Source organism: Pan paniscus, chromosome 8 (genome assembly GCF_029289425.2).
Source record: "Pan paniscus chromosome 8, NHGRI_mPanPan1-v2.0_pri, whole genome shotgun sequence".
Classification (NCBI taxonomy): Eukaryota; Metazoa; Chordata; class Mammalia; order Primates; family Hominidae; genus Pan; species Pan paniscus.
The window spans coordinates 38,330,759-38,349,008 of NC_073257.2; the positions used below are offsets into that span (position 1 = coordinate 38,330,759).

Below are 18,250 nucleotides of genomic sequence, written 5' to 3' on the forward strand. Positions count from 1 at the left end.
AACACACTTAAATTCTCAATAACCCTTGAGATAGGTAAATGTATATCTCCCTTTCCCAGAGGAGGAACCAGAAGCCCAGAGAGGTTAAGTCAATTATCCTCAGCCTTTAGCTAAGTTCCATCTCTGTTCCTCCTCTCACTCTTCTGGAGAGTAGCGATAACATATCCAATCCCAACCTCCAAACCCCCAAACACACAACTGAATGGTATAAAGACAGTGTCCTGACCTCTCTAAGCATCGGTGCTCCCCTCTGAGATTTGCAGAAATCTCAGTCTGCAAATTCCCCCGCCCCATCACAGTTTTCTTAGCTCTCTCAGCTTTCATTTATTTATCTGAAAATGTGAATGCTTAAACTCGTGTGTTCCTTACCCCTTCAGAAAGCAGTTGGGTGGAGTAGACAGAGTAATGAGCCCCTTCCCCAAAGATGTCCACGTACGCCTCCTCCAAGTCTGTGAATAAGTTAGATTCCATGGCAAAGGAGAATTAAAGTTTCCAATCAGCTGACTATAATATAGTGAGAGAGTAGCCTAGATTATCCAGGTGGAGCCAGCATAATCCCAAATACACTGAAAAGTGTAAGAGGAAGGCTAAAGAGGAGGTTGGAGTGACTCAAAGTAAGAAGGACTCCACCTGCCGTTGCTGGCTCCAAAGATGACCAGGAGCTGAGGAATGCAGGTTCCTCTAGAAGCTGGAGAAGGCAAGAAAACAATTCCATGCCAGAGCTCTAGACAGGAGCACAGCCCTACCAACATTTTGGTTCCAGGCTAGTGAGACCAATGTTGGACTCTGACCTAGGGAACTGCAGGGTAATACGTTTGTATTGTTTGAAGCCATTCAGTACATGATAATCTGTTACAGCAGGTATAGAAGACAAATACACTGGGTGACACGGGAAACATTCCTTAATCTCTCTGCAATTCTATTTACTCATTAGAAAATAGAGTTCGTATACATATGTAACAAACCTGCACGTTGTGTACATGTACCCTAAAACTTAAAGTATAATAATTAAAAAAGACACAAAAAAAAGATTAAATAGTTGATATTAAAAAAAAAAAAAGAAAATAGAGTTCATTCTGACCCTGAGTCCCTGGCCTTAAACTGAATCCTAACCATAACTTTAACTCTATTTAGATTCAAACTCTACAGCTAAGCGAGTAACAAACCAGTTAGTACAAGAAAAAATGCACTCACAGATTTCTTCGCTCATAAACTTTCTTTATATTATATATGGAGCCAACATGAGATCCAATGGACTAATGAAGATAAGGAGTGTAGCACATGACTCACCCTCAAAAAACTTCAGCTCCCTTCTTCCACTGGACGCTGCCATGCTGATTTCAAATCCCACCTTATTCACCTGCTGCAAGAACAAAAGAAGTAACAATGTTCACACCTGATGTATATCAAATATTGTTGAAGTAGAAATGCAAGCCAACTTGAAGTCATGAACAGTTAAAAGAAATGAATCTCATTTATGTGGAGTTTATTTGCCTATTACAAGCTTCACTTTGTGCAGGTCAGTACCTGGACTTGCCCAAAGGGCCTTTCACTGTTTATTCCAGAAACAAACAAACAAACAAAAACCAAAGAGAGGCAAAGAAAAAGTAAAAGTTACTGGGATGATTTGAAGTCACCGAGAGAGTGGTGACAGGTAAAATTAAACTTGAAAGTTGTTAAGAATGTTGTCCAGAGGGGTCATGCTGTTAAAAATAATAAGTGGGTCATAATTAAATGCTTATTCTGTGATTTCTTGGTATATTTCATTTCTCTCCTTTGCTTTCAACCCCCACTCTTAGTTTCTGGTCACTGCAGGAATTAACCTGTATATGAAAGACAGTTTGGAAAAAAAAATGCAACTTTCTCACATCTGAACTAGCAGTTTGACATTTTATATGAATGCCAGCCAAATCATAAATTGAAAAGGAGAGAATTCTAGATCATCCATATTATCAAGAAGTCACAGGGGTTGCTGATAGAGAGGTTGGAGGGAGGAGTTTGGCCTTAGGATCCAGATAGGACAAATATAATGCTATAGGGGATCACGCTTTAAGCAAACTTGATACATGAAAGTCTAGATTTCCTTTACATAATTCAGATATTATTCACTTTGCAGAAGAATTTAGGCAGTGATTCTTGAAAATGGGCCATTCTCCTAATGCATATTTTTAAAAAAATATATTCTTGAAAAATGTGATTAATAACGTGATTCTCTAAGCTCAGAAATAAAGCTGCACACCTACAATCATCTGATAGTCAATAAAATCATCAAAAGCAAGCAACGTGGAAAAAGACTCTCCGTTCAATTAATGGGATAAGTGGCTAACCATATACAGAAACTTAAAACGTGACCCCTTCCCTCATACCATATACAAAAATCAACTCAAGATGGATTAAAGACTTAAATGTAGGCCGGGCATGGTGGCTCAAGCCTGTAATCCCAGCACTTTGGGAGGCTGAGGTGGGCAGATCACAAGGTCAGGAGATCCAGACCATCCTGGCTAACATGGTGAAACCCCGTCTCTACTAGAAATACAAAAAATTAGCCAGGCGTGGTGGCGGGCACCCACAGTCGCAGCTACTCGGGAGCCTGAGGCAGGAGAATGGCATGAACCCGGGAGGCAGAGCTTGCAGTAAGCCGAGATCGCGCCACTGCACTCCAGCCTGGGCAACAGAGCAAGACTCCGTCTCAAAAAAAAAAAAAAAAAAAAGACTTAAATGTAAAACCCCAAAACTATAGAAGCATATCTGTTGCATAAACAGTTTGCACTTATTCCTCCCTGGAGAGACCCTTATTTGAATTGTTTATTCCTAACACCCATGGTTTTTATATATTTTCTATTACCTTGATCCTTTTCTATGTTGTCTTCATGTGAAACTCGTGAAAGCTAAGTATAAAACTAAATTTTGTTATATGGCTCTAAAGATGCCCAGCACCTGAAATCCAATGATCTTTAATAAATCAATCAAAGCAAATACTCAAAGGAGCAAGGGAAATGTTCAGACCAAAGGTTTTTGGCCAGATTCTGGCCATGGCTTTGAAACAGCTCTTAACCAGATTCAATGGCTAGTTGATAATGAGATGCTTGTTTTGGTTTTATAGCTTGTTGTCTAAGGTTTATTATGCTATGGATTCTCACTCGTTTGAAAAGAACAGGTGGGACTCAACTCAGTTCTAATGGTGACTCCTAAAGCAAACCTCTCCTACAGCTAAGGTCTGTTCCTAGGGGAGTAGCAGTGTTGCCTGTTAGGCGGGGAAGAGATTCAAGTGAAGGTCTTAAAATCTAGGGCTCTATGCCAGGCATGGTGGGCATGCCTGTAATCCCTACACTCTGGGAGGCTGTGGTACACTCCAGTCTGGGTAACAGAAGACCTGTCTTAAAAAAAAAAAAAAAAAAAGCGGGGGTGCTCTGGAAACGACAAACCTAAGAAAAAATGGTGTCTCCACCTCTTACTGATTGGATGCATTTGAGCATATTGCTGGATCTCTGAGTTTCACTTGGCTCACAGTAAGCCTTCAATAAATGCTGATAACAATGGTAATTACCATTCTGTAATCTCACACACATGTTCTAAGCGTCTTTTAGCTGCACAGCCTCTATGCACCAAAGCAGCAACAGGATGCTTCCAAGAACCATTTCAATGGCATCCCTTCAAACAGCAGTGATGAGTCAACAAGTACTTTATACTTCTGCAGTTCATACAGCTTTGTAGACAGATCATCTTATTTGTACTTTTTGAACTTGACCCATCACTCTTCCTGGACACGCAGGGGTGAGGGATAGAGATGGGGAAGGTAGATGCTGCTACCAAGATAATGGTCTTGCACGTAGCTATGAAACCTGCTTAAACCAATTCATGGCACCTGGGGGAATTTTAAGGCATAGCGTTAATTCTTTATCAATGCCAAGGAGCAAAGTCCAAAGACAAATTAAAACAAGGTCCAAACAGAATAGTTGAAGCCAGCCTGGACCAAAGGGCAAGGATGATCTACTCATGAAGCAGCAGCTACAAAAGCTGGAGTCCTGCCATAAAACAGACACCACACAAGTAATTTTTACTGGGACAATTTAACATCAAAGTTATTAACTACTAATGAGGGATTACCTTCTAAGAGAGGTGAAGATAACTCTTAATATACAGAAATAGGCCGGGCACGGTGGCTCACTCCTCTAATCCCAGCACTTTGGGAGGCTGAGGTGGGTGGATCATCTAAGGTCAGGGGTTCGAGACCAGCCTGGCCAACATGGTGAAACCCCATCTCTACTGAAAATACAAACATTAGCTGGGCATGGTAGTGCATGCCTGTAATCCCAGCTACTCAGGAGGCTGAAGCAGGAGAATCATTTGAACTGGGGAGGTGGAGGTTGCAGTGAGCTGAGATCACACCACTGCACTCCAGCCTTAGCGACAGAGTGAATGAGACTCCATCTAAAGACAAAAAAATGAAAAACAAAAACAGAAATAGCAGCTCTAGAGTACAACCACTCCACGAAGGGGCTGAAAGAGTGCTCGAGGAAGGAACAAACTTCGAAAAAGCTCCACTCCATGGCTGAGACTTACTTTGTTGGAGACAACGGATCGATGGCCCACTGGATGGAGAAGTTTGCTGAGATGCCACAGGCCAGGACGGGCTGGCAGGAAACTGCCCATGGTGGGTGCTATTGGGGCTTACACCTTGGGTTGCAGTATCCCTAGCCCCACTGGCAGGAAAGCTGCCCGCTTGGTTCCCTAAATAGGGACTTGTATGAATGGCCCCACGAAGGTTCAGCTGTCTCTTACTTCTAATCAGTGAAATTCCTAAACAAGGAAGCCACCTGCTGGCAGCCATGGCTATGCCGAAAGAGCAAGAAAAATAAAGTACCAGAAAGGGAAAAACAAGCCCTGTCCTCTTTTAATATCTCTCCCACTCTCTCACCTCTATCAAGGACCAGTTGCACTGGCCGAGGAGACATATTCCAGGGTCCATCTCCAGTAGCACAAAGCAGGACAAAGAAGAGTGGATTTGGAGATGAGGCACTGATAACTGGCATAGATTCAAAGTAGGTAAAATGAAGGTGCAGGTTTGGAGAAATGGCCGGCGTCCACCAAGACGATTTTCAACGTCATGCTCAGAACCTCCGACAAGGAAATATTAGGACTAACCAGTGGCATATTGTGGGCATAATGGCTCTCACAATTAATCTGCTTCTGTGAACAAAACTGCAGGTTCTGTATGCTCCCCCTACCCAGCCTATTTCTTTCTTTCTTTTTTTGAGACGGAGTCTCGTTCTTTCGCCCAGGCTGGAGTGCTCGATCTCGGCTCACTGCAAGCTCCGCCTCCCGGGTTCACGCCATTCTCCTGCCTCAGCCTCCCGAGTAGCTGGGACTACAGGCACCCAACACCATGCCCAGTTAATTTGTGTATTTTTAGTAGAGAAAGGGTTTCACCATATTGGTCAGGCTGGTCTCCAACTCCTAACCTCAAGTGATCCACCTGCTTCAGCCTCCCAAAGTGTTGGGATTACAAGCGTGAGCCACCACACCTGGCCCCAGTTCTTAAAAGAAGTGTAATAACCTGGGTTCCTATTTGGCTCAGCAGGTCCGTCTAAGACCTAATGAGATGTCTGCAGCATGCTCTGTTACAGCTCTGTGCCTATTACTAGAAACTTCCCAGAGCGGAAGTTGGAACTGAACAAAGGGAGACTTAAAGTAAGCATTGGCCACAGGAGCATATAAACCCAATTTGAATATTTTAAAATTTAATTAACCATGATTATGGATTGCATGACTGAATTCACCAACTGATTCAGTCAAAATAATCAAACTAGTTGCTATTGCAATTTTACTTCCTAATGATTGTAATGAATTAGTTGAGAGACGCTGGGAAATATTTTCCAGTATAATATTTAAGAATTTTATCAACCAGGGTCTCAAAGGACTTAATTTAGGTATAATAACTTTTTTTCTCTTTCTGCTGCTGAAGTGTGGTGAGTCTATGTGTGACTAATTGAAGTTGCACACAGTGATCTATCCACATGACCAGAAGAGGGCTCTGAAGTAGGCTAAGTGCTAGAGGTGTCCCATTTAATTCCAGGAAAGGGGCTATTCCTCCTCTCTATCCTGAAAGCTTATTTTCCTGAACTAAACTAGTGAATCTACTATGGACCCAGCTCTGTGCACAGTGAGGAGAAAGGTTTTTGTTTTTTGTTTTTTCTTCTTTTTTTGAGACGGAGTCTCACTCTATCGCCAGTCTAGAGTGCAGTGGCACGATCCCAGCTCACTACAACTTCCGCCTCCCGGGTTCAAGTTGTTCTCCTGCCTCAGGCACCCGAGTAGCTTGGACTGCAGGCTCCCACCACCACACCCAGCTAATTTTCGTATTTTTAGTAGAGACAGGGTTTCACCATGTTGGCCAGGATAGTCTCGATCTCTTGACGTCGTGATCCACCCGCCTCAGCCTCCCAAAGTGCTGGGATTATAGGTGCGAGTCACCGCAGCCAGCAGAGAAAGGTTTTTATAAAATAAATAGACATTCTGGCCAGGACATATGATTATGAGAACACTACAAAGAGCTAAGGAAGGGGCCTCAATTATGTGGCACAAACATTAGCTACAAGAGATACTCAGAGACAGGGACCATCCGTGGGTCTGTGTGCACTTGAACACCTGGGCAGGGCTCATGGAGAAGGTAGCACTGACTTTGCCTAATATTTTGTGGGGTTTGTCTCTGTTTGTGTTAAGGGGAATGGTGCATTGTGTACTTGTGGCAGGTTAGGTCTCACTAACCCAGGCCTCCATAACAGCTGTTTCAGCACTGACTGAGTGGTTAAGTTAAATATTCAAAGCAGATAGAGCCAGTGCCCTTATACAAAAGCTAGAATGTAATAAAAACCCACCAAGAGTTTTGCCTAGGCCATTCCAGGGCCTTGAAGTATGAAATGATAATAAGGGAATTCTTAACAGGAATCGTTTAGAATTAAACAAGTTTTATTGGGGGTCTAAAGAAACTCCTCAGACCGCCACAAACAAGTTTATTGGGGGTCTGAAGGAACTCCCCAGACCTCCGTGATTTAGCAGGAGACAAGATAAGGGTAATCACCCCAGCACCTGGACCCATTTAGATTAAGTAAGTGTACTGAGGCTCCAGAGGAGGGTCTTCAGAACTCGGATATTAGTTATAGATTAAAAGAAGTTAATCACTTATGTCTTTAGACGAATGCAAACTTACACGTAGACATATAGCTTAGAAGGTATATAAGCTCTGGAAAACCTTGTAATTTTGAGTTGGTCTGGTGATATTTTCCAGGCCTTCTCCTTGTACACAGGTATGGAAATAAACTCCCTTCTTTCCCAGATCATCTGCATCTTGTTATTGGGCCATGAGAATAAGCAGCCCCACCCTCAGTTTGGTCCAGGAACATACTGGCAGTGGAAAGACATGAAGTATAATATAAATCCTGGATAATATAAATCCTGGATTCCAGTTCTAGCTCATCTACTCCATAGTCGTGAGACTTTAAGCAAAGCACTCACTAAACCCCAACTGGGTTATTCCTGAAGTGAGAATGGTAACGGATGGTTATCGTCCACACAAAATGAGACTATGTAAAGCATAAAGTTCCATCAGCCTTTATTATTATTAGGAAGGTAGACTTAACAAGACTATGTCATTAGACAGAAGATCTCTTTTCCTGGCCAAACCTGATTATGGTCACCTTGAAACGAATTGTACTCAAATGAATTTGAAAGGCAAACTGCCTTCAGCTGCATAATTCCCCCAGCATAAAGGCAACAGCAAATGAAACAACATAAACAACATTCCAGGTTCATACCTTATATGTGTTTGTTCTTTATTTTAAACTACAGAACATGGTGATTCTTTTAAAGCTACAAGCAATCATGCCAAGTGTCCAGGTTTATTCAGCATGACAGCTGAGAGTCCAGGATGAATCGAAGGCTCTATTTTTAGATTTTAGTCAAAGGATAAAAATCAGACCTTCCTGTGGGAATCATCTATTCTGAGTCATGCAACACCATCAGGCCAGAATAAAATAGCTCCACAACCCAAAGCATTCATCACCTGTGAAATAAGAAACAGAGCAATTTGCAAGATTCCTCTTTCTGCAACCTTGGAGCTTTGGTGGCATTCTGTGAGATGAGCATAGTGCCCTTCCTCAGTGCAAATGGGCCAACCAGCAGACTTAGCTGTTAAAGAGGCAGGAGCCTTTACAATCGGCATGAATCAGAAATAAAAGGTTATTTAGTTCAGGTGCAGTGGCTCATGCCTATAATCCCAGGACTGTGGGAGGCTGAGTCTTGAGGATCATTTGAGGCTGGGAATTAGAGACCAGCCTGGACAACATAGTGAGACCTCATCTCTATGAAAAAAAAAATAAAGAAAAAATATAAGAAGATAATTTAAATTTAAGTCAAGAAGGAAAGTAACTGGCCATTCTAAATATTATTCAATAAATTGTTTGATAATGGCTAACCTTTCTGCCCAACTTAGACTGATAAGTCTATGTTTCTATGCTCAAGAATCAAACACACAACACTTGGTTATTCTAAGAATGTATAGAATGTGATCACAGAAACAATATCCAATATAGCTAGGTCATTAGAGACTCAGATTCAGAAATTTAGGTATCATCTGATTTAAACTCCTTCATTTTTAAAGTGAAGTGAAGTAACTGACACCCATGGAATTTAAACAACCTGCTCCAGAGTTAATTAACAAATTAGTGGCAGAGCAGGATCTAGAAGACACAGAGCAGAAACATTCAAAGACTATAAATGGTTAAGGTCCTGATTTTCTAATCACAGGAAATAGTAGACTCCAAAAACTACAGACGAATGAAATGAAGGAATCGTAGATTCACATCTGGAAGGAGTGATGAAGATCATCTATTCTGACCCACTCATTTTTGAGGTGAAACAGGATGAGCTAGACTAAGGTGTTTGCCTAGCAGCTGGTTAATGACAGAGCACAGCTAGAACCTGGGTCTCCTGGACTTTGCCTGGGGATCTTTTCACTTCACTAGCGTTGAGATTCTTCTCAGGCAAAATTCTAGAATAGATTATTAAACAGATGGCTTGGGAGCATTTAAAAAGAAAGCAATCATTAGCAGCCAGCATGGGTTCAGTTAGAACAAGTAAGTCATGCCAGACTAATCTCATTTCCTTTTTGATGCAGTTACAAACAAATGTACACATCATTATAGTATGCTAAAATGAGGGATAGTCCAACAGAATTGAGGTGAGCTATATTTACGCAGCTTAAAGTCATCGCCAATCTTTCCTGGTCCATATCTTTCTTCTCTTTGTTTCCCTGGCCTGTGTTCTTTTCAGAACTCTACAATCCTCCACTTCCCTACCTAGGTCTGGGGCCATCCAGTGAGCATCCACATTCCTTCTTTTATAACCTGTGTACATCTGGGATCCTTTAGGTTTTTCCAAACTGAAGATATAGAATTTATGTAATTGTAGAATTTGTTTTGATTGTGAATACTAGATTTTGAGAAGACACATAGACATAGTATCCTTAGTGGGAAGACAATGAGAGTTTTAGATTCACCTGGTGATTTTTCTAGTGCTATTGGAGAGGTACTGTGCATCCACAAATACCAAGATTCCAAGGGAAAAAGGAAGATACCATTATCAGGCGGTGTGTGCAGAGATGAACAGCTCTCAATTGGCAATAAAATCAAATTATCAGGTTCTTCCACTGGTTATCATGGTATGTATTATCATGGAAGTGAGAGGTGGATGAGCTTTAAGGAGATTTTGAAAATTATGCAATGGGAGAAGGAGTTTTAATGTATTAATATATAAATCTTTCTCAAATCTTTACCTGGAGTTGAGCTTACTTAATAACATTGCCTATTATCAGGATGCCAGAGGGCAACATGAGGTTACCAAAGCTTCTTAGACCAAGGAATGTTCATGGAATACACAGCATATCTTGACCTCTGTAAGACATTGCCAAAGGCTTCCATGGTCTCCTCAATGAGCACTGTGGCCAGATTTTTAGGATACAGCATGTCTTGATTAATGGCTCTAGAGTTCTCTAGAGGTTGACCACAGTGCACTGTTCTTGGCTTTTTAGTGTTCAACTGATGACCTAAATGAAAACATATGCTATTCCCTGATCAAACACCCCCAAATTTAGGCTTGACTTAAATTTGTAACAGTTAATGCTCTGCAAAGATGGTGCAGTCCCAGGAGAGAGTCAGTTCCCATTGCTGGACATCTTAAAAGAGAGGCTGAATGAGGCCTGGCGGAGACACAGCCAAGGAGACTTAATGTATCTATGAGATTATGGGGCAAAACAATCTTTTAATTTTTTTTCTATTGTGTGATTCAATTATTCTAAAATCTAAGACCACGAAAATCTGAAATGCAAATGCATATCACTTATTAATGGTTAAGAAAAGTAATGTTTGTTTGTTTATTATCCTTCCTTGGTTTTGCCTGTCCAAGGTGACACATGCCATATGTGTTCAATATGCTCAAAACCTGGATGAATAACTCAGAGGAGACAAGCTGACATTGGGGGCGAGCCTCTAGGTTAAAAAGGTGAGAATGAGTCACAAATAGATGCCAAAATTGTATTTGCATGACAATGCTTAGATTAAGAAAATAGTCCAGAGGAAAAATGACCTGTTTATTCTGATAGTTTAGAGAAAATATGACTTACAAGGGCAGAAACTGGGCCTAAAATATACTTCCATTTTATTTTAAAGAACTCATAATGAGATGTTTTCTGGTATTTTTTTAAATGGAAATCTCCATGTCCTTTCAGACAAATAGAGAGCAAGGAGAGCTGTCTCTCTATAGACTTTAAAAAGGGACTCACGTGCACATGTTTCTGTGGAAGCTGGTAAGCACACATCTGTGTGGGTTCTCAGATGGTCAAAATCCTTCCTGCCAGAATCAGTCTCAACCACTCAGAAATTATTTAACATCTGCAATACTCTCCCCATTTTCCCTGCAAAATAATGCAAGCAAACAAACATAAAAGACATTGTCTCTATAATTTATCATCTCCCTAGTTCATGACAGAAGAAATGTACCTAAATCACAGGTTGGCATACATCATGGCAGGCGTCATGGATGAGGAGTTGGAAGAACTAGGTTCTGTCCAGGCTCCATGCTTTCATAGTTGTACATCCTTATCTGAGTCCCACATTCTTCATGAAGTCCCATTTGTAGAGGAAGGATTCTTGAAGGCTGAGATACTTGAGCTAAAGCCTGAAGGATGAGAAGGATTTAGCTATACAAAGAGGTTTTCAGGCAGACACATCAGCAGGTGCAAGGATCCTCAAGGAAGACAGTTTTGGGTTACACTCAAGGAACTTAGAAAAGGCTGATGTGGCCATGGGTGAGACAAAGAGAAGGAAGGGCTGGGTAAGTCAGAAGGAGCCAGATCAGGCAGAGCCTTCGTGCCACAGTAAGGAGGTTGGATTTTTCCCAAGCCATTTAGAAAGCAACAAAGGATTTAAGCAAGCAGAAATATGTCATGAGATATAATTTTTAAAGCTTTCTCAAGCTGTTATATGGAGAAGAGGTTGTCATAGCATCAGGCAGTATAATAAGTAGGACAACCAGTTCAGTGGCAATTGAAGCTGTACAAGCAAGAATAAAGATTTCGGCTAGAAGGATAGAAGGGAGAAGATGAAGACTGAGGTACATAGAGGTGGAGCTGAGAAGACTTGCAGCTAATGGCTGAGATGTTATTGTATGGATAATCCAAGGAAATATAAATGGGTTTGAGAAACTCAGAAAATATATACAAATGTGAGGCATTGCTATTAATATAGCAAAATGTGTTGTTCAGGATATAAAAGGCTACTCTTTGTAGACACATGTGCTAAACTTACTCCTGAACATAAGGTAGGAAGCGTCACATATATACATTTACCTACCAGGCAACTGAGGGGCTCTGATGGGTCCTGTCTGAGGGCAAGCAAGGAAATCATCAGCAATACTGACTACTCCAATTACTTCTCACTGTAGTTCGTCCACCATGGCCAGGCTAGAGTTTCTCCTTTTGAGACAGAGCTGTCCTTGTATTCCTGGGCAGCATCTTGAACTCACTAGTGCCATGCTGATTCCATGATTAGTTGCCAGGAAAAGCATTCCCATCCCCTACCCAGTAGGCTACCTGGGACATTCTTTTTGTTTTTTTTTGTTTTTTGAGATAAGAACTTGCTCTGTCACCGAGGCTGGATAGCTCACTGCAGCCTTGAAGTCCTTGGCTCAAGTGATCCTCCCACCTCAGTCTCCTGAATAGTTGGGACTACAGGTGTGCACCACCACACATGGTTAATTTTGTTTTTATTTTTAGAGGTGAGGTCTTGCTATGTTGCCCGGGCTGGTCTCAAACTCCTGGACTGCAGTGATCCTCCCACCCTCGCCTCTCAAAGTGCCAGGATTACAAGCATGAGCCACCACACCCGGCCTACTTAAAGATATTTCTGACAGCCTTCCCACTTTTACAGGGCATTGAGACTTGCAAAAGATGCATCCATAAAGCCAAAATAGCCATGCAGTTTTGGAAGCCCCAAATCAAACCATTTATGTGACATTATACAGAAAAAATTAAATGGTTCATTATCTGAATTTTTTTTATCTTTCAGCTGTAAGGACGGGTCTTATTTAGACACAGCCAAAATTACTGCTCTATAAAGAGCTTAGGGCTACCCTGACTCGGAAAGATCTATATAAAACTCAGTTCTATTTCCAAGGCTGCTACAGATCCAAAATAAACCATCAGCAGTCTGTACATTCATTTATATATACATACTGTACCTTCTGTAACTGAAAATATTTCACACAGCAGATTGAATTCAATATGCTTTCCCTGAAGATGCTATTATGAAGAGCAAAAGTGCTATTACCTAAAATTTAAAAAGATAAGTTATTAATTGCAGTGTTTTTATAGCCTCCACATTGTCTCCACTGATGATTCTCTTAACCTTTCCAATTACAAAAACGATCCAATAAGTATCCTAGTTTAATTAGAAAATATGTGGTCAAATCCTTATATTTTTGGCAGATTGCATTCACCACTCAGAAATTAATGTCCAGGGAAAGTGTCTTTCCAATATTTCAGGTGTACTCTGGATCAGTAAACATATTGATACTTTCTAGATATTGTAAAGCAGAAAATAGATACTAGCATAAAATGAGCAATGTAGAATGCCTTTCAAATTGAATAGGTACTTTTTTCTGTTAAATCAGGAAAGACCTTAAAATTATATTCCCTTTCAAATTTTTTAATTATATAAATAATACATTTTCAATGTAGGGAAATGGTAAGATACAGATGGGCAGTGGTCTTACCTATATCCTTCCAGATATTTCCCTCTGGATAGACATGTATATTTTGTTACAATAATTCCTGCACCTCAAAAACAATACAAACAGTAAAAATGAGATTATATTAGCCTTATTAACTGTTGCAGAGGTGCTAATTTATATACAAATTATGTGCTTTCATTTCAATTTTGACTTTTAAATTTAAATTGATACGATCAAAATAATACTACAAGTTTCCACGTGAAGCAGCAGCAGTTTCAGAATAATTCAAAACTTGATTCAGGCATGCTGCTGATTAAAAAAAAAAAAAAAAACATGTACTTTTTTTTTCATTAGAATATGCAGCTTTCTACTACTGCATTCTCCGAAGAGAAGAATATTCTGCCGGTTTGGCCACAAGCTCTTCACGTATAGACAGTTACTCCTTAGTAAACTCTTCATTCATCCTGGTGTTCTTGAAAATATTCCTCAAACATAGAAGAAGATTCATTTTCATATTCCTTTGGTTATTTAAATGTTGAATCTTCTCCACATTGAATGGCTAAATCAATATGCTATAATACAATGTTCATACTTTCTTCATCTGACTGATCATAAGGTAAGAAGAGAACTATGCTGCAGTCATCAGCCCACATACTTTAGTTACTTTTTTGAATTTTTTGCTTCTTAAGCCACTTGTAGAATCATCAAATAAGGAATCCATGTCTAGATCTAGAAACTTTCAGTTTCCTTTTTAGCTTTTTTACTCTGCAGCTACATTTTGATCACGATGTTAACTTGCGGAATTTCTAGAGAGAGCATGGCACTCAGGACTGCCAAGATGCCAGAAATACACTTGAGTGACTCCACCATGAACTGAGGATCAACAAGAAAAACTCCATAGACTCGGAAACTCCACTGCTCGAGCTGCAGGACCAGCTGCTTCATCACAGTCAGGTGAATGTACAACTCAGTCCAAGCTGGACAATCAAAGCTGGCAAGGGTATTACCAATTACTAATGGGATTGTAATTGTCCTAGTCCTTTTGAAAGCAATTAAACAATATGAATCAAAAGCAATACAAAAGTTCATACCTTTTACACACCTTTATGCTCAATTTATGAAATTATAGACTAACCAAATGTTCCAAAAATATGGAAAAATTATATGCATGAAGCAGCACCTCAGATCATTATTCATAACCGTAAAGTATTGGAAAAAACCTACAGCGCCAACAATAGAAAAGTGAAAAATGAAATTACAGAGCATCCACTCAAATATTGTCAAGCCTTTCTAAAATTATGGTTATAAAGACTGTGCAAAGGCATGAATAATGCTCATGACATATTAAATAGTGACTCAAGCTTTATAATTATTTGTCTAATGATTTCAATAAAATATAAAAAGAGAATACTCACTATTACTAAGACCGACTGTCTAAACTAGATTGCAATTTTTAATCAAGAGAGTGGCAGACAGAGTATATGTGTGATATGGTTTGTATCTGTGTCCCCACCAAATCTTGTGTCCCTATAATCCCCAGTGTTGGAGGTAGGGCCTGGTGGAAGGTTACTGGATCATGGGGGTGGACCCTTCATATATGGTTTAGCACCATCCCTTGGGTGCTGTTCTCATGACAGAGTTCTCACAAGATCTGGTTGTTTAAAATTCTGTGTCACCTGCCTAGCCTGCCACTCCACCTCTTCTTGCTCCTGCTCTGGCCATGTAAGATGTGCCTGCTTCCCCTTCACCTTCTGCCATAATTGTAAGTTTCCTAAGGCCTCCCAAGAAGCAGATGCTGCCATACTTCCTGTATAACCTACAGAACTGTGAACCAATTAAACATCTTTTCTTTATAAATTACTCAGTCTCAGGTATTTCTTTATGGCAGTGCAAGAACAGATGAATGCAATGTGCATAGACTTTTCCAAGACCTTGGAATGTATTATGTAAAGGCATATTATTAGTCAGCAAAGTAGAACCACTAGAAGTAATATAGATTAAAGGATTTGTTATAGGGGTTAGATTTTTACGAAACTATGTTGCTGGTGGAGAAGTCTGTGCAAGGCTGTTGTCTCTGTGTCTGATGTTGAACCTGAAGTCACTATAGAATAGCCAGCCAGCAATTGGTAGGAAAGCCTGAGTAGATGAGGGCAAGGACATACTAGAAGCTGAAAGGACAAGCGAGTGCTTGAGGACAAACTTGACCCAAGTCCCTTGGCTTGGGCTTTCTGTCACTTGCAATCTAAGGAGTTCTAACTGATAAAAGTAGATCAGTCTTGGCCTTGGAATAATAAGTCTGATTATGTTATAGAAACTTCACTATGACTCCACCTAGCATTAAAACCCATGGAGCTGAGTGACTGACAACCCCTTCCAGAGACCAAATGGGCAGAATCTGGGAAAAACTGGGAAGACCAAAGGAATTAAAGACTGCAGCATGGAGGAGAAAGCAAGAATAGGAACCTTGAAAAGTGGCAATTTAGTAACCTTGAGGCTCTAGATCGAAGACTCTTCATGGCCATCGAGAAACCTGGAATCTGCTGAATGGAGTGTAGAAGTCACTCTCTAATCTCCACCTTCTATGCATTCTCTGTGGGTTAGCAAGTAGAATGGAAACTTAACCCTTGGTGAAAAGCTGCTTTGTGCATTCTTCTAGACTCTATCTGTGTTTTTGGCCCATGAGGATAGGCATGGTACTGGGGTAAAACATTGTGGTGACAACTAAGGCTAAGTGTTGACTGATACAGCCATTACCTACTGCAGTGTACATGCCTCCAATTTACATTTGTTTGAAAATTCCTATATAAAGAAACTAAGTAAACAAAGCACAGGTCTTGATAAATTCACAGTTGTGTGTCTATACTGCCTTCATATCCAGTTGAAAAATGGTCAACATATCATAAATGATTTCATGCTGGACACAGTAGCTCATGTCCATAATCCCAGCACTTAGGGAGGCTGAGGTGGGAGGATTACTTGAAGCCAGGTGTTTAAGATCAGCCTGGGCAATAGAGGCTGATCCCTGTCTGTACAAAAAATAAAAAATTAGCTGAGCATGGTGGTGCACACCTACAGTCCCAGCTCTTGGGAGGCTGAAGCAGGAGGATCTCTAGAACCCAGGAGTCGAAGGCTGCAGTGAGCTATGATTGTGCTACTACACTGCAGCCTTGGCAACAGAGCTAGGCTCTGTCTCTAAAAATAAAAAAATAAAATAAATTTAAAAAGAAAGGAAGAAGAAGAAAAAGAAAAAATGATGTAGCAGAATTTTCCCTGCCAAATCCACCAGTTAATAACCTATTGTTATATCTTGAAAGTTATGTTGGGATTATTTCCTTCTGAAATGGACTTCCTTCCATTCCACCTTCTATCCCTGTGTATTTTTGTTCACCAAGACTCTTATGAGAAAATTCTACTACAAATATGCCATTGTTGGGGAGAGAAAAGCTTTCACCTCAGACTCTCTAAAACACCGGCTTATGTCTGCCCACCCCTCTGAGAAGTAAACATGATTTGTAAATAAAAGCCACCCTGGGGCTCACATGAGATCAAAATTTATCTCCACAGTTTTCATGTTATTTTATTATCCTAATGTTGCCTTAAGACTCTCAAAAATAACACTTTAAAAGATCCACATTTCTCATATCTAAAGGAAGTTTGTTATTCCTTTGTTTGCACCCTACCTTGTTAGAAAAAGGATTGGAGGAAGCTTTCTGTGATACAAAAGATGAAAGGATGAAAGAAAGAAAGAAAGAAAGAAAGAAAAAGGGAAAGAGAGAGAGGGAGAGAGAGAGGGAGAGAGAGAGAAAGAAAAAGAAAGGAAGGAAGGAAGAGAGAGAGAAAGAAAGAAAAAAGGAAGGAAGGAAGGAAGAGAGAGAGAAAGAAAGAAAAAAGGAAGGAGGGAAGGAAAGAAAGAAAGAAAGAAAAAAGAAAGAAAGAGAAAGAAAGAAAGAAAGAAAGAAAAAGGATCAGATCAGGTCAGAGAAAAAACAATGGTTAAAAAAATAACTTGTCACTAGGGTAAGAATAACATGCATAATGCATTTTTTAATGTCCTGAGAAACTGAGCTGTATATTTGTTTCATAACTCCCCAGCTTCCACAGCAAAAATAGAGAACTGATAATTATCACTATTTTTATTCTTTATGGTTGCTCAGGGGGAAAATTTTTAAAGGGGACATTAGTGGAATAAGGTTACCCTTCTGTCACTCACATTTGATTACTCATAGACTTTTCTATTTGAAGATGCATTAAGGAAAATTTTCCTTGCAAACAGATGTTGTCAAATGAATTGACCAACATGCATACCTGCCAAGTGCCCAGCATCCTCAAGTGCCTATAGGACATTAACTCCAGTAGCCTGTGTGGCCAAGTAGAATAAAAATAAAGTTCCTGGGAATTCAGGATTGATAATATCTCTGATTTGTATATTTCTGCAGCAGTCAGTCTCTTTCAAAATATGGGAACAGCAAGTTAAAATAAACTGTCTTATTGGCAGAACAGAGTGTGATCATGAGATACCATTCAGCTTTTATGCTGATTCATCAGCTCACAGTGAAACGAGCTTGCATGAGAGCATCCCAGGACCACTGAACATTCAGAGGTATGTCCTCGCATCTTAATTTTTTTAAGGTAAAATGAGATTTTCATAGAATAAGGATACAGCTGATAAATAGCAAGTCTAAAATTACATATACACTAGCCTACATTTAAGAATATCTTGGCTAATTATTCCTAAGTCATTGATGTTTTTGTTTGTCTTTGTTTTTTACTATTTCCTTTGCTTTACAGCTTTATTGAGTCATAATTGATGTAAATAAACCATCCATATTTAAAGTGTATTATTGATGAGTTTTGACATAATATACTTCCATGAAACCATCTTCAGTCAATGTAATGAAACTTTATATCACTCAGAACTTTCTCTTACCTCTTTCACACTCTAATTATTGTTTTTAACCTGCCTGTT

At 40.0% G+C, this 18,250-nt stretch overlaps 1 long non-coding RNA gene and 1 pseudogene across 2 annotated transcripts in view; one reads left to right on the forward strand and one right to left on the reverse strand.

The window, feature by feature from the left end:
* Window positions 1-13,309: 13,309 nt before the first annotated feature.
* On the reverse strand, window positions 13,310-14,373 carry LOC100984129 (GPN-loop GTPase 3-like; annotated as a pseudogene).
* A 1,092-nt stretch (window positions 14,374-15,465) lies between these two features.
* Window positions 15,466-18,250, forward strand: part of LOC100991511 (uncharacterized) — a 77,399-nt gene continuing 74,614 nt past the window's right edge. Inside the window, exon 1 of one of the 2 annotated variants that reach the window (XR_008619892.2) lies at window positions 15,466-17,884. This is a non-coding gene — a long non-coding RNA (uncharacterized LOC100991511). The remainder of the gene's footprint in view (window positions 17,885-18,250) is intronic. The other variant, XR_004664552.3, reaches the window with a different exon arrangement.